Source organism: Ascaphus truei, chromosome 2 (assembly GCF_040206685.1).
Source record: "Ascaphus truei isolate aAscTru1 chromosome 2, aAscTru1.hap1, whole genome shotgun sequence".
Taxonomy (NCBI): Eukaryota; Metazoa; Chordata; class Amphibia; order Anura; family Ascaphidae; genus Ascaphus; species Ascaphus truei.
In genome coordinates, this window is record NC_134484.1 from 320,027,714 (window position 1) to 320,042,717 (window position 15,004).

The 15,004-nt window shown below is 40.5% G+C and overlaps 1 protein-coding gene across 2 annotated transcripts in view; it reads left to right on the plus strand.

Moving 5' to 3' along the window:
• Positions 1-234: 234 nt before the first annotated feature.
• ITPRID1 (ITPR interacting domain containing 1) overlaps positions 235-15,004 on the plus strand; it is a 220,354-nt gene continuing 205,584 nt past the window's right edge. Inside the window, exons 1-2 of one of the 2 annotated variants that reach the window (XM_075586548.1) lie at positions 235-413; positions 14,876-14,940. The gene's annotated coding sequence lies outside the window, so the exon portion shown is untranslated. The remainder of the gene's footprint in view (positions 414-14,875; positions 14,941-15,004) is intronic. The other variant, XM_075586547.1, reaches the window with a different exon arrangement.

A 15,004-nucleotide genomic window follows, 5' to 3' on the forward strand; every position in this document is an offset into this window, starting at 1 on the left:
CTTCCAATCAGTGTGTCACATTACTTTAAACCAACATAAATTTCTTGTACATTCCAAATACTTAAACTTTTTTTTGTTGTTGCCAATTTCAACCTCCTTTTTCTTTCCTAGTTTATCGACTGCCTGGAAAGTGTAATACCTACTGTTTACCTTGAAAAACAGGTTAGCCTTTTGTCTAGTGGGTGGGATTATGAAAATGCTTTCTTAGATTAAGCAAATGCATTCACTGTTTCCTGTAAGGCACTCTCACTTACAAACGCTCAGTTATGACACCACAAGGAATATACAAAAGAGCAAAGCTCAAAGATATTAAATGAATTAAAATCAACTGGATCACTAAGGAACATGCCACTTTTAATTTTGTATCCTTCTTCAAGTTTGTCAGGGGATACCAAATGATCATACTTCAAAAGGTAAGAAATCGATTTTACTTGAAGTGTAAAAGAGCATGTAACAGAACACATACTGTATCTGTAGTACATTATGTACGTACATGCCTATGTGAAACTATTGTCATGTGTGATCTTGTGTCATACGACACAATGTTTACATTCAGCAATGTCAACATCGGTGACTTGTCATGTTAGTGACCTATGATTAGTTTCGTCTTTATTGCATCATGTGACCTGAAATCATCTGTCGTTTAAAAGTGCAACATTATCATTGATGCTCTCACGTTTTCCATTGTGTCATTCATGTGTCTATACTGCAGATTTCCAATTGCAAACCAGATCATGTACGTGACTGGAGTTACTATCTTTAAATCAAGGACTTTAAATCAGACTTTTATAAGTGAGTGAGACTAATTGCTAAATTCTGCTACAATTGTTTTACTAATGCTTTAGGATTTGGAGTTGGTTTACCAAATGGCAATATAATTCTGATCAGGAAGTAATAAGAGGTCTTTTCATTGTTGTAGGGGTGCTCCATCTCTTTATTCCCATATTTTACTTGAAATTGTCTTGTACATGATTTGTGCCTGTTTGAAGAAGATACATCTAGTTATATGAGGAAGACATTTAGGATTTTTTGGTAATAAACCTATACCTGATGTGTTTTTTTTATTTTTATAAACGTGTTTTTTTATTTTGTACTGTGTGTGTCATCACATACTACAGCAAACATGATGCATTTGCTATAAGGATGCTAAATATTTCAAAACACTTTCAGCATCCCCAAAGCCAACTCAGCTAAGAGCAAATACAGTGTACTTTAAAACTAAAAGTAGTACAGTACTAAAAAACACGTAACAGGTTGATTTCATGTAATGCTCCTCTTTGCATTGGAGTTAACAATTACATAATTGAACTCACATGCCTTTAGTGTTGGATTTATACAACAGGTCCTTCTATTGTTTTTATACTGAAATCGATGCTATCAGCCATACATCCAATTGATATGAAGCCCCTGCCCTATGTAATGCTCTTCTGGGAATATGTCTAAGGTCCCAATTTAATATTCTATGAAATTGCATCAATCTGTGGGAAATTTGTTAAAATAAATGTAAATAAATAATAATGTATAATTATATTTAAACAACTGTAGTAAATACAATAAACATTTTAAATGTGGTTATATTGATAACCCAAATGAGAAAAATAGAAAAGTAATTGATACAAAAGTCCTTTACTGGGCATAAGGGGCCATATTTACTAAGTGGTGGTATTCCATAAACTATGTTACAAGCAAATTAACCCAATAGGCCAGGAAAGTGTCTTATGGAATAGCATTCCACTTAGTAAGTGTGGGGCACATTCCACACAACAGTACAGTATAAATAATACTAACACAGGTTTAAGATTTTTTTTAGTGGTGCGACCTGCTGTATTTAGTATTTGTACCATACTGATTAGGGCACTAAAAAAATCCACCATATTTAACCTTATTTGGCACCAAGAACAATTTCCAAATGTAATTTACAATATTTTAATTAGGGGGGGAGGGAACAATTTTTAACTCAAGTTCTGATTTTGGTTCTAAAAGATTTTTGCATTTTGGAATGGGGAGTGGTTTTGGTTCTAAAAAATGTGTGTGTTCTAGTTTTGGTTCTGGTTTTGCAAAAACTCGATTTGTTTAGTTTTGGAGTTTGACCAAAAATAAATACAGATGGGTTTAACTTCTGGTTCTAAAAATCTTTAAGGCTTTTCTTTTTTAAAAAATTTGGTTTGAAATGTAATGTTTTGATTTCACACACACAGTTCTAATGATGGTATCATCTATTACTCATTTCCCTTTACCACAATCCACACTCAATTGATGACCTAACTTATTTACAGACTAGTGAAATGGCTAAATATATTCAAAGTATTGAGACGAGAGACCTGCACATTGGTCATGTGACCTTGCAAATTTGTGTTGGGTAAAAATGTTTTTCAAACAGTTGACACATCTCTAAATGACATATGCAAGAAGCAAATAAATCAGCAATTTCCACCATATTTTTTGTTGATGTTTTTTTTAATCAAGGATCCCTTATTGAAAGACCAAAATGATCATACCTACCAAGTCCATTTCACTAATATAAAATATTTGAAATGACTGATCCATTTAGGAAACCCTGCTGGGCATGCAAAAACTAATTGCAATGTTGAAGTAACATTAAGAAGGTCGTGGAAAATACCAGAGCGCCCTGGACCTGTAAAGGTAGGGGCGGTATGACTTAAGCCTGAGAGGCTCCTCCGCTAAAGAGCTGTGAGGTCAGGTTAGGGATGGGCATCTAGAGGGTATTTATTGGGGTGGGGGGAAGCGTTTCCATTCCTCTTTCTGTAGGATCAACTGGAGAGAAGTTCCCCATCTGAAGTTTCCTGGTTTGTGGTATCTTGTTCTTGATGTCACAATGGCACTGAGAACATTGGATGAGGTCAAATGGCCCAGTGGAGGTGATGGCAAGAGGTCTGCATTGGTGATTTTGGAGGAGAATCATGGATGCAAGAGCTGCAGGGAGGCTAGGCAGTATGTTCCAGAGTGGTTGCTTGCCCATGTATTTGACAGTGTCAGGGGTCTTCGCCGGGGGGGGGGGTCAACTGGTGGCGCAGAGACGAGTCAGTGGTGTTGGATGAGGGTGGGGCAGACTCTGGCAGTGCTGCAGGTTCAGCAGCAGTACAGGCAATGGCAGAGGCCTGGAGGTACCTGGGTCCAGGGTGGAGAGTGGAGCAAAGAGGCTAAAGCACGTGGGGAGGGAATGGGGGACTGGCTTTCACAGCAGTGCAGCCCTGACATGTGATGTAATGAGGGGTGCAGGCTGAGTGATGTGGCCACCCCTAAGATGACAGGCAGCAGGGAGAGGTGCAGCAGGTAAAAGCAGGGGCAGTGGCACTTCTGGCCTCTGCTAATGCTTAGCCCATCAGGGCAGGAGAGGAGAGAAGCAGGAGACCTAAGGATGGCTCAGAAGAAAACAAGACTTTGAATCTCTTTCTGAGACACACCCAGTTCTACACCGAGACTGAAATTCGTTTTGAGAGATTTCCAGTTCTGAGCTGAGACCACTGACCTCCTGGTGATACATATTCAGCTCTATGCTGAGAGTGTGAACCTCTTTCTGAGAGCCATCCAACTCTGTACTGAGACTGCAACTCTCTTTCTGAGAGACTCCTAGGTCTGTACTGAGACAGCAAAACTCTATTTGAGAAATTCCCAGCTATGTGCTGAGACTGTGAGACTCCTTCTGAGAAAGTTCAAGCTCTATACCGAGACTGAGGCCCTTCTTCCAAGAGACTTTTAGCTCTGCTTTAACCTCCTCATATTTCTGCTTCCAGTCAGCATAAATTTCACCACTGCTGCTCTGTTTCCTATCCATGGCAATAATGGTAATAATAGTGTTTGCCATCTCCAGCTCTGCCATCAGTTTAGCTAGTCTTTCAACCTACACTGCCTGTTGCTGGTTTGGATTTGGGCTTGCTGCTGCAAACTCTGCAGTAGTAGTCCATTTTGCTTGGCCTGCCCACTGTTCTGTTTGGCATGTTCATGCAGTAGTAGTTCGGCTAGCCTGGTCTGTTCGCTGTGTTGCCTAGCCTCTTTTTAAACTTGTTTCTGGTCTGCTTCTATCTCCTTTTCCAATTGTTAATGGAGAATATCACCATCACGTCTGGCATTTTGCAGTGCATCTTTAGGGTTGATCAAGGAATCGTCACATTTGTTTCGGCTCAGTTTCCTTTTTACTGTTTGATATGGATTTGTCACTGTTGAAACCGGACAGACACTTCTTCAGGGGGGCACAACTTCTGCCTGGAGCCCTCTAGAGATTCCACCATTCCCAGGACAAATCCACCTGTTACTCTAGGCTGCAGGTTATCTCTGTCCCCTTTTGATGTGGTAGGGTCATCTGCGGATACGTCTGCAACTTCCACGGTAAGCTGACAAATCTCTTTTCTTTTTCTTTACTTGGAAGACTCTGGTGCATGAGGAATACTAAGGACCCCTTCTTTGCTTGGAACATCTGCAGTTTCCCTGCACCCACCATGCTTTTCTTGCATTTGTAGTATCAGGCAGAAATATTCAGCATTCAGTTGCTCCTGGCCATGCTGCTAACGTTCATGTTCCAGGATGTAGGGACATGACTCTATTATGTGTCCAGGGTCCAGGCACCACCAATAACCTAGGGGTGTTTAGCTGGACCGTCTTGTTTCTGGGACAATATAAGAGACATCCTCATGATCATCATAAAAGACAATCTTTCCTGTGGCCGGGTTCATTACAGAAAAAACATATTCTGCCCTCTATTCTGGCACTTTCAGGTGTATTCTTCACACTGACCCCCAGATTGACCTGCATCAATATTCTCTGTATATGCTAGAACCATAACTGGTAGTCATACAGGTGGGGCAGACGTCACTTCCAGCATTCATAGCTCTCCAGGTGTCTCTGTAGACTTTTTATTTTTGCAGAGCAGCCATTTTAAAAACCCATGTGTTTTTTTTCCACACACGTGATGGAGGAGACTTTATTCACAGAATCAATTCCTTGCGTATTTCAAAATCTGTATCAGTCCCCCAGTCTGACTGTGGTGGTTGTGACTTTGTCCACCACAGTGTACTTTGCATTTCTGGCTAGATCTGTAGCTCTTTATTTCTGGTCTCTTCTGCACGTGGTTCTTTCAATTTTACTCCTGTTGCTCAAGCTGTTGCAAAAAAAAAATTCTCCCTGCAGTCGCCGCATCAAAAAATTAACAAAACAGAACAGGCCTAGCTCCTATAGGGAGCACTGACTACACCAAGAATGTTATCCATATCTGTGGGTTGGAAGGCTAAGCCCCTTACCAACCATAGCACAAGCTTAGTCTGGGGAAAGTTTTACCTTCAGGCTCCCAGGTTCCTTCTGGCTGGGAAAGGGGATGGAAAGTCCAGGTGCTGGGTGCTCTCTCTTCAGTGGTTCAGTGTGGTAGTTACCAGGACGAGAGAGTTCAAACACAGCCTGCTATCTATAGTGGTCCAGGATGTGAATCAGATAGACATTTGCAGTGAGTATCGGTAGGTTTTTATACATTTAGGGCCTTATTCAGAAAGCCTCGATAAGGCCCTTATCGAGCACTTATCGATCAAAATGGCTACTCGTATTCAGAAAGCCTCGATAAGTGCTCGATAACGGCCTGTATCAACGCAAAATTTTATCACCCACAGAAAATCGCCAACTGAGTGGCATTCAGCCGCTTATCAACCATTTTCGGAGGGTTGATAAACTCGCGCGATTCAGAGACCCGCGAGTCGGCTGTCGTGACCTATCGCAGCCCATTGCAGCCCTAAAAGGCGTTCTTCTCCCCAAATCCAATTCACCACAAACTTTTTGGTAAATTGGTGGGGAGATGGCCTCGATGAGCTGCGATGTGTCGGGACTTAGAAAAAATCAGGCCCCTTTCCTGCCTCGGATTGATGCCGGGGGTCTCCGGAGCTGATAGCCATTAAAAACAGCTCCAGACCGCCCCGGCATGTATCCGAGGCAGGAAACATGCATGTACAGCAACTTCATTACCTTAGCGGCTAACCGCTAAGGCAATGAAGGGGTTAAACACCCGTGTCTGGCTTATTGTAAGAAACATACAATACAATACAATACTGTGGCTAGCGAGGTTGGGTGAAGGGGGAATTTGGCCCTTAGTGGCTGTTTAGGCTTTGCGGGGAGGTTGCGGGTGGAGTTAACCCCTTCATTACCTTAGCGGTTAATACCGCTAAGGTAATAAAGGGGTTAACCCAACTGCTACCCATCCGCAACGTCTAAACACCCATCCTTAGGGCTAATACCCCCTTCACCCATCCGTGAGGCTTAAGCACAAACCCCTGACTGACTATACCTATACCCATTGAGTAGTATAGTGGTACATCATACCCATATATTAATAATATGGGCATGATAAGCCCATAAGGGCACTCAATGGGCACCCTAATGACAATAAATGAATACACAAGACACACAGTAATAAAACGTAACTAAACTCCAATAAAACACACTTCGCTAAATACAAACAGTAGCCAGCTAATCCAATCAATACAATAAATAGCAACATCAACAATGAATTAATTAAACCATTAACCAATCCAAACAATTAATTCCGAAACCAACTCAAAATGAATAGTAACACTAACCAATCCAAACAATGAAGTACTCCAACATTTATGAATTTAAACAGTAAAATAGAAAGAAAGAAATTCTAACAATATCTGAACTAACCATAAAACACATTAGCTAACATAATATAACATTAAGTACAAACGAACACCAATCGCAAACCTTTAATTACATTCAGCATGAAAAAACAATCAATCACATCCACATCATAAATGAAATGCAAAAAAGCAACAGCAATACCAAGTGACAAATGCCCCCCAAATATTGGCATAATAATGTATTAATCTGTACCCTAAAGAGGTACAGATAATATATTAACAGTCAATGGGCCTCCCCAAAAAATCAAAAAACACATCCAAAGAATAAACCTGTAAAAAGAGACATTTACAAACATTGAATATATTACTTACCATTAGAAGCGGTGGCCCTCCGACTCCCGGGGTAACTGGAAGCTCACGTACCTTGAAGGCCTCCAACAGCATCCGATGCCATCCGCCAAGAAGATCTGGCTCAGGTACCCCAATCTTCTTTTTTCTTTCTTTACTCACCTTCTTCTATCTTCATCTGTAACCATTTCTTCATCTTCTTTATCTTCTTTCTTCATCTGTCAATCCAAAATACCCCATGTTAAATCCCAACTGATGTTGTCCCGTCGTCTTTTTGGGCTCAAATGAGGCGTCACGGCCTTAAATATGACTTGTGACGTCACATTTAGCCTCAAAATGGTTAACAGCCACCTGATTGGCTGTTAAAACCATATTCCGACTTTAATTTTTTTTTTTGACATGACGTCACTTAAAGGGAATGATGCCAGCCAATCAGAATGGCTGTGCTTAATTTACCTTTAACATGACGTCACAAAATCCAAGATGGCCGCTGTGTCACAAGGTATTTCAGCCAATCAGAGTGTGGAATTGCTTCCCACGATCTCATTGGCTGAAATACCATGTGATGCCGGCTTCGTGACGTCATCTTAAAGGCAAATGAAGCACAGCCATTCTGATTGGCTGACATCATTCCCTTTAAGTGACATCATGTCAAAAAATTAAAGTCGAAATATGGTTTTAACAGCCAATCAGGTGGCTGTTAACCATTTTGAGGCTAAATGACGTCACAAGCCATATTTAAGGCCGTGACGCCTCATTTGAGCCCAAGAAGACGACGGGACAACATCGTTTGGGATTTAACATGGGAGTCTGAGGGCCACCGCTTCTAATGGTAAGTAATATATTCAATGTTTGTAAATGTCTCTTTTTACAGGTTCATTCTTTGGATGTGTTTTTTGATTTTTTGGGGGAGGTACATTGACTGTTAATATATTATCTGTACCTCTTTAGGGTACAGATTAATACATTATTATGCCAATATTTGGGGGGCATTTGTCGCTTGGTATTGCTGTTGCTTTTTTGCATTTCATTTATTATGTGGATGTGATTGATTGTTTTTTCATGCTTAATGTAATTAAAGGTTTGCGATTGGTGTTCGTTTGTACTTAATGTTATATTATGTTAGCTAATATGTTTTACGGTTAGTTCAGATATTGTTAGAATTTCTTTCCTTCTATTTTACTGTTTAAATTCATAAATGTTGGAGTAATTCATTGTTTGGATTGGTTAGTGTTACTATTCATTTTGAGTTGGTTTCGGAATTAATTGTTTTGATTGGTTAATGGTTTAATTAATTCATTGTTGATGTTGCTATTTATTGTATTGATTGGATTAGCTGGCTACTGTTTGTATTTAGCGAAGTGTGTTTTTTTGGAGATTAGTTACGTTTTATTACTGTGTGTCTTGTGTATTAATTTATTGTCATTAGGGTGCCCATTAAGTGCTATAGAGGCTTATCATGCCCATATTATTATTATATGGGTATGATGTACCACTATACTACACAATGGGTATAGGGTGGGTATAGTCAGTCAGGGGTGGGTGCTTAGGCCTCCCGGGTTTGTATCGGGTCAGGGTGGGTTAACCCCTTAATGACTATAGTGGTTAGTAACCGCTAAGGTGATTAAGGAGTTAGGGGCCATTAGAATGTATTTATTTTGTATATATGCTTTCTGGCAACAGAGGACAGAGGGACCTGCTGTTGTGGTAAGTATAACTTTATTTTTTTACTTTATTTATGTATGCTAATGCAGTGTTTAATAATGGGCAAATAATCTATTATCCATATCTGGATAATAGTTATTTTGCCCATTACTGTACTGTATGGGTTTTGGCGGAGGGGGGGGGGGGGGCGTGTATTGATGTTTATTAAAATATTTATTGATATACATTTCTTTAGTAGTGTAGATGTGCAGGGGGTCTCCGGAGCTGAACCATGTTTGTTTTATGTCCAGGGACCCCCTGCTTCCCGAGATACAGGCCCCTTTATGGGGTGCCGGTAGCCCTCTGCATTGAAATGTCCCGCGTCACGTGACCGGGACATTTACTTGCAAAGGAGATACAGCACCCTATAAATGTGCCTGTATCTCGGGAAGCAGGGAGTCCCCGGACATAAAACCAACGTGGTTCAGCTCCGGAGACCCCCTGCACCTCTACACTATTAAATAAATATATATTTAAATAAATAATTTTCGGGCGACATTTCCGCTGTGAGAGGCGGCTCTCTCAGAGCAGCTCTCTCTGCAGCAGAAATGAATCGCTGGTTTAGGCCCTTTCAGAGGCTCAATGCTCTCGCTGGCAGCAACTCGCCCGTTTTGGGAATTTTGCTATCACTGGTAATCGAGCCTTTCTGAATACCGTGATAGCAACACCCAAAAACACGGCATTTTAAATTCCCTGGCGATTTTGTTTATCAACCCTCTCTGAATAAGGCCCTTAATGAGCTAGCTGAAGAGATTAATCAAGCTAACCTGCTTAGGCGATAAACTCCTCAGTGCTGTCTCAGGCTATTGGAAAAAAAGGAACTTTAATGGTGCTTGGACAGTTAATGCATGAACAAATGATCTGTGAACTCAAATCCATCCAGGTGAGTATCCTTCAAAATCAGCTCTGCTGTTGGGAATTCCTCAGTGTTTACAGCAGTGCCGTCGTGGATATATACAATTGGAAACAAGAAAAAGAGAATGTTCCGTAATAGTGCATTATCCCTGATGATTTTTCATTGCTGATGATAAATTGGATATAAATATCCTCATGAGAGACCAAACATATGATCACAAGTTTATTTTAATAAAACTCTGCATAAAAAATCCATATAAAACAGGTCGATGTGACCAAACAAGGTTTAAAACACCAAACAATTTGTGTTATCTACATCTTCTTTTCTACAGTACATCAATGTGTAAAATTAGAATCTGTGTAGAGAATGTTTTGCAAATATTGCAATTTTTGGGAAATATATACACGACTATGTGTAATGTTAAACACAACCTTAGCGCTCAAAAGTAAATTCCTTGCAATATATCACAATATTGGATACAATACCAACTATATATTTTGTCCAGAGTCCTGCAACCCAGATGACTTGAAGGTCAGTTCAAAGATGACCTTCTGAAATGTGATATAGAAAAAAGTTCTCCTTGGCGCTGGAATCCTGGTGTTGCTGGCGTTATTCTCCGATGGGTATATGGAACAAACAACAACAAGAGTACATATCAATGAATACATACAGTATATGATGCGTATATTCACCTCTATGAGCACTTCTGGGCGTGATGCTTACACACTGTAGGTAAAGATGTTAACCTTTAAGATCTATTGTGGGTGTTGAGACAAATGTGCACACCTACACCAATGTGCAATACTACAAACATTATAAATGATCAGATTATAATAAATAAATGAGAGCTTAAAGTTTTTAAAGTATTTAATCATCATGTATTATGTTTTTTACTATTAATTAATATTTGTTGTACATATATGCAATTTTTGCACTCTACCTACTCTTCCTATTAGCTTTTTTGAGCATACAGTATATAGATAAGTTTTAAGCATCAATTTATAGCAAAATGTAGATTGCTACATTGCTGTTGAGAGTTACAATAAGCTAATTTTCAGAATTGTAGCATGATCCCTTCCTCATGCTTGTTAATCTTTCAAATGATCTGTTAGTACTAGTGTGTTTGCTCAGTCATTCTTAAGCAAACAATACATTTCCAATACACTGGCATATACTGTTTAAGCTTTCAAGACATTCATTGTAACCCCAATATGATTTTTTTTGCTCTATTTCTTTTCATGCAAGAGGAATTTAGATTTTCTTAATTTAAACAAACCCTGTGAAACTGGGGAACCATGTCACAATATTTCACTTGATCCCATGTCTTAACTTGATGCAAATATTTAACTTGCCTTTTGAGCTCAATACTTGTGTTTTGTTTATTTTTTTACGGAGATTACTCCTTGTCCTTGAGAGCATGGAACTGTATTGTTTGCTTTTTGCATATATTGTCACACTCACCAAGACCACCTCTGGAAAAAAAAAGAACACAGTAAAAAATAAAAGGACAAGTGTTTTGGAAAGTCAAGCACAATGAAATTCTGGATACTGAATTATGTTGCCTGTGAATTCCTTTTGAATAACAACTATAGTTTGCTTCCTTATATAACAGCCTTTTTCTGGTCTCATCTTACAAGTAGCATATTGACCAATGTATTTCTCAATATTTATGTTCTCAGATAAATATAAAACCAAGAGATGTGCGACCCATGGTTGTGAACCAGGAGCAACTTGCCCTTTTTCAGCCGTTGAAAAGCACATGACCTTGTCAGAGTTTATTTACTTCTAATTTTTTCTAAGGAGCTTCTCACCAAGAACTCGGTACTAGAGTGTGTGTAGGAACTTAGGCCGAGTTCCGACTGGCTGCAACATCCGCGTGCTTGCGTGCACGCCTCCACCCCACGCTTCTGCAGTCCAGCGATCTGTGCTCAAACCGCAGAAGTTGGGTCATGGCAATTGGGGGCGTGGCGGTGGGCGTGACGAACACGTGACGTGACTGCAGTCCCAAATTTCAATTTGGGTTGTGGTCGCAAAATGTTGCAGCGTCAATGCTGTAGTTTGCCGCCACAATCAGTTTCTAGTGTGACAACTGTCATCCACTAACCTCAAAGAGTGACGTAAGCGCGCACACATCGTGTAGCATCCTGTCTGATCTGGGCCTTAGGTAGGACACCAAGACCTACAACCGGGACCATAGGAATTTTTACAGACACAGTCCCTGCCCAGATGAGCTTACAATCTATATTTTTGGTGCCTAAGGAACAAGGAGATAAAGTGACTTGCCAATGGCCACAAGAAACTTACACGGAAATTGAACCAGGTTTCCGTGCTTCAAACTCAGTGTCATTATTATTTGCCAAGCATTAGAGCAATGTGCATCGCTTAATATGTGAAGTTGCTCAGTTTTCTAAAAATCACTACATTTGTTATAAAATGCTTTAAAATCACTATATCCATCTAATGTTGAGACTAAAAACAGGGCATACCATGTTTCGCTCACTGTCTGGCGATATTTTGCTAAAAGTTGGTGAAATTACAAAACTGATGACACATTATTAGCCTTCTGAGGGTAAATTCTTGAAAAGGAATTGTGTTGGGTTGCATCATGGTTATATGTACATGTTATCTCTCTTTCTTTCTTTATCTTTCCATGACTTTCTATTTCTGTGTTGAAAAAAAGTTATGTAAAATATATTTCTTATACAGTAAAAAAAGAAAAACTATGGATATCAATTAATATCCGTGAATGTTTCAACCTAACATATAATTGTGAGGGATAATTAGTAGAGCTGGACCTTTTTTGGCTTTTTTTCGATCACTGACAATCCACATGGTGGATTAATAATGCGCAGCCTGGGAAATTCCAGGAAACGGATTTTGACAGTTCTGCCCATCCCTACTAATTAGGTCCCAAAAGAGGGAAATAAATAATTATCCACAATACACTGGAAAGTAAAATATCTGGGGGCTTAGATTAGGGGGGGAGGTTTCAAGCTCCTGAGAAGTGTAGCTTCACACACTGAAATTGCAACATTTCACTTGTCAATTTCTATCTTGCAATGTACAATAGTGCGATTGTTTCCTTGTTCGACATGTACTGTTCTCATTTACATGCTACATTTGATTTTCGCACAGAATTTCAAAGACCAAAAGAAACCGATAGCTGAACTTTTCGCATATTTTAATTAATATGACAAGATACATTTTTTTTGGCGATATAGACAATTGCTGTACATGTTTGCACTTTGAAAAGGCCCCATTGACGCTTAAAGACACATATTCAAAATAAAGATAAAGGCAGCCTCATTGTTCCTATTGAAGCAGCATGAATTTATTTTTAATATTATTGTACAGCGAGCAGGGGGCCCCCTGAGCTGAACCGCATTGCTTTGTGGACCAGGGACCCCCTGCTTCCCGAGTTACAGGCCCTGGTATGTGTCATCGGGTGGCAGTGTCGCTGCCATCTTTATAGCATTCCATAAGCGCCGTGCCCGCTATAAATATGGCGGCGACACTGTAACCGATGCCCCAAACCGGGGCCTGTAACTTTGGAAGCAGGGGGTCTCTGAGCCAGAAATCAATGTGGTTCAGCTCAGGAGACCCCCTGCTTCTGCACAATATTATTAAAATACATAAATGCTGCTTCATTACCATAGCGAATAGCCGCTAAGGCAATGAAGGGGTTAAGGCAGAATAGTATGTTTATTGGGGACATTTGCCCCCAATAAACATTGCAATAAACAACATACACCCCCTGTATTTAAAATACATAAACACCAATCAATACATTAAATACATATTGCACTCACCCATGTCCGGCTGCCACGATGAAGGCCATCCTCATCTTCATCCTACCCATGCCCCTTCCGCTGCTGCAAAACAGAAACAAGAATAAAAACATCCAATGTAATGTCCCCTAACCCCTTAATCACCATAGCGGTTATTAACCACTACAGTCATTAAGGGGTTAACCCACCCACCACTCGGGAGGCCTACATACCCTCCCCCACAAACCCCCCCCATGAGGCCTAACCACCCTTACCCACTATCCACAAGGGAGGCCTACCCACATACCCTTGGGGCCAATACACCATCCCTCCACCCCCAGTACCCACAATAAAAACAATACACAGCCCCACATTAAACATCATTCTATTTATTAATACATAACCCACCCCCTGTGCCCCCCCTTAAATACATGATTTATTCTTTTACATACAGGGTTCATACCCCAGCCCCATGCGAGTCCCCGGCGGGCTGATGGGTCACCTGACAGACCTACAGGGTACCAGCAAAATGTCTCACACAGGTTCTGGAGGCCTGTTGGTGGGTCCCGCCAAGCACCATGGCCCCCAGGTGGTCTCTGCGGCTCACCGTGGGCCACAATTGGGTCCCCATTGTAGGCCCGCGGATGTCTGGGGGCCGCGGGTCAGACCAACAGGTGTCTGAGGGGCCTCGGGTGGTTCTCACGGGGGTCTGGGGACTCACGGGTGCTCACTACGGGTCCGCGGTGCCCCCACGGATATGGGACCACCGGTTATTTCCCGCAGACTACGGGTCCGCGGTGCCCCCACAGATGTGGGGCCACCGGTTCTTCCCCGCAGGTGTCACCCGTGAACCACCAGCCTGATACCCGTGAGATACACGAGGATACCGCAGGTCGTCTCCAGAAGTCTCACGCAGAACCAAGGAAAAAACCCTGAATGTAAAATAAATAAACCTGACCTATACATTCAATACATACATCCCCCTCCCCCCCCCAACACCTACAGTACAATAATGTGCAAAATAACTATTATCAAGATAGGGATAATAGATTATTTGCCCATTATTAAACACATTAACTAGCATATTAAAATAAATAAAGTACTACTGACCTCATCAATAAGAAGCCTCCGTCGCCAGCAACATCCTTGTCTTTCGTTGCCCACAAAATACATAGCCAATACATAGCCAATACATTGCAATTACATTCAGATATCAATGTACCCCTTAAACACCTTTTCGGATAATAACCGCAAAGGTAATTAAGGGGTTTAGCCACACTGGCCCGATACCCACCCATCACCCATTCATTTGTACAGTGGCTTCATATGGACACTTAAGTATTGTTTCATTTTTATTTTTTCATTTTATAAATTTTTTACATAGACTATTTATTTCATGTTTTATTTAGTTTTATATGTTTATATTTTTGTGATTTTTTCATATATGGAACTGCAATTGGCATTAGATAGTGAGGCATTTAAAGTGAGCTTTTTAAGTGATAAATATAGTTAGACTATAGTTATAGTTAATACACTTACTATCTTCATGCAAGATCATTAACCTCAGCTGATATGACATGGATCTAATTGTATTCTCTTCACAGGTATGTCCCTTGATGTGCAAGTCCTGTGTAAAAGATTTACTCGGTGGCCTTAAGCATTGAAATAAGTATGTCCATTGATGTGCAAGTCCTGTGTAAAAGCTTTACTCTGTGGCCTGAAGCATTGAAATA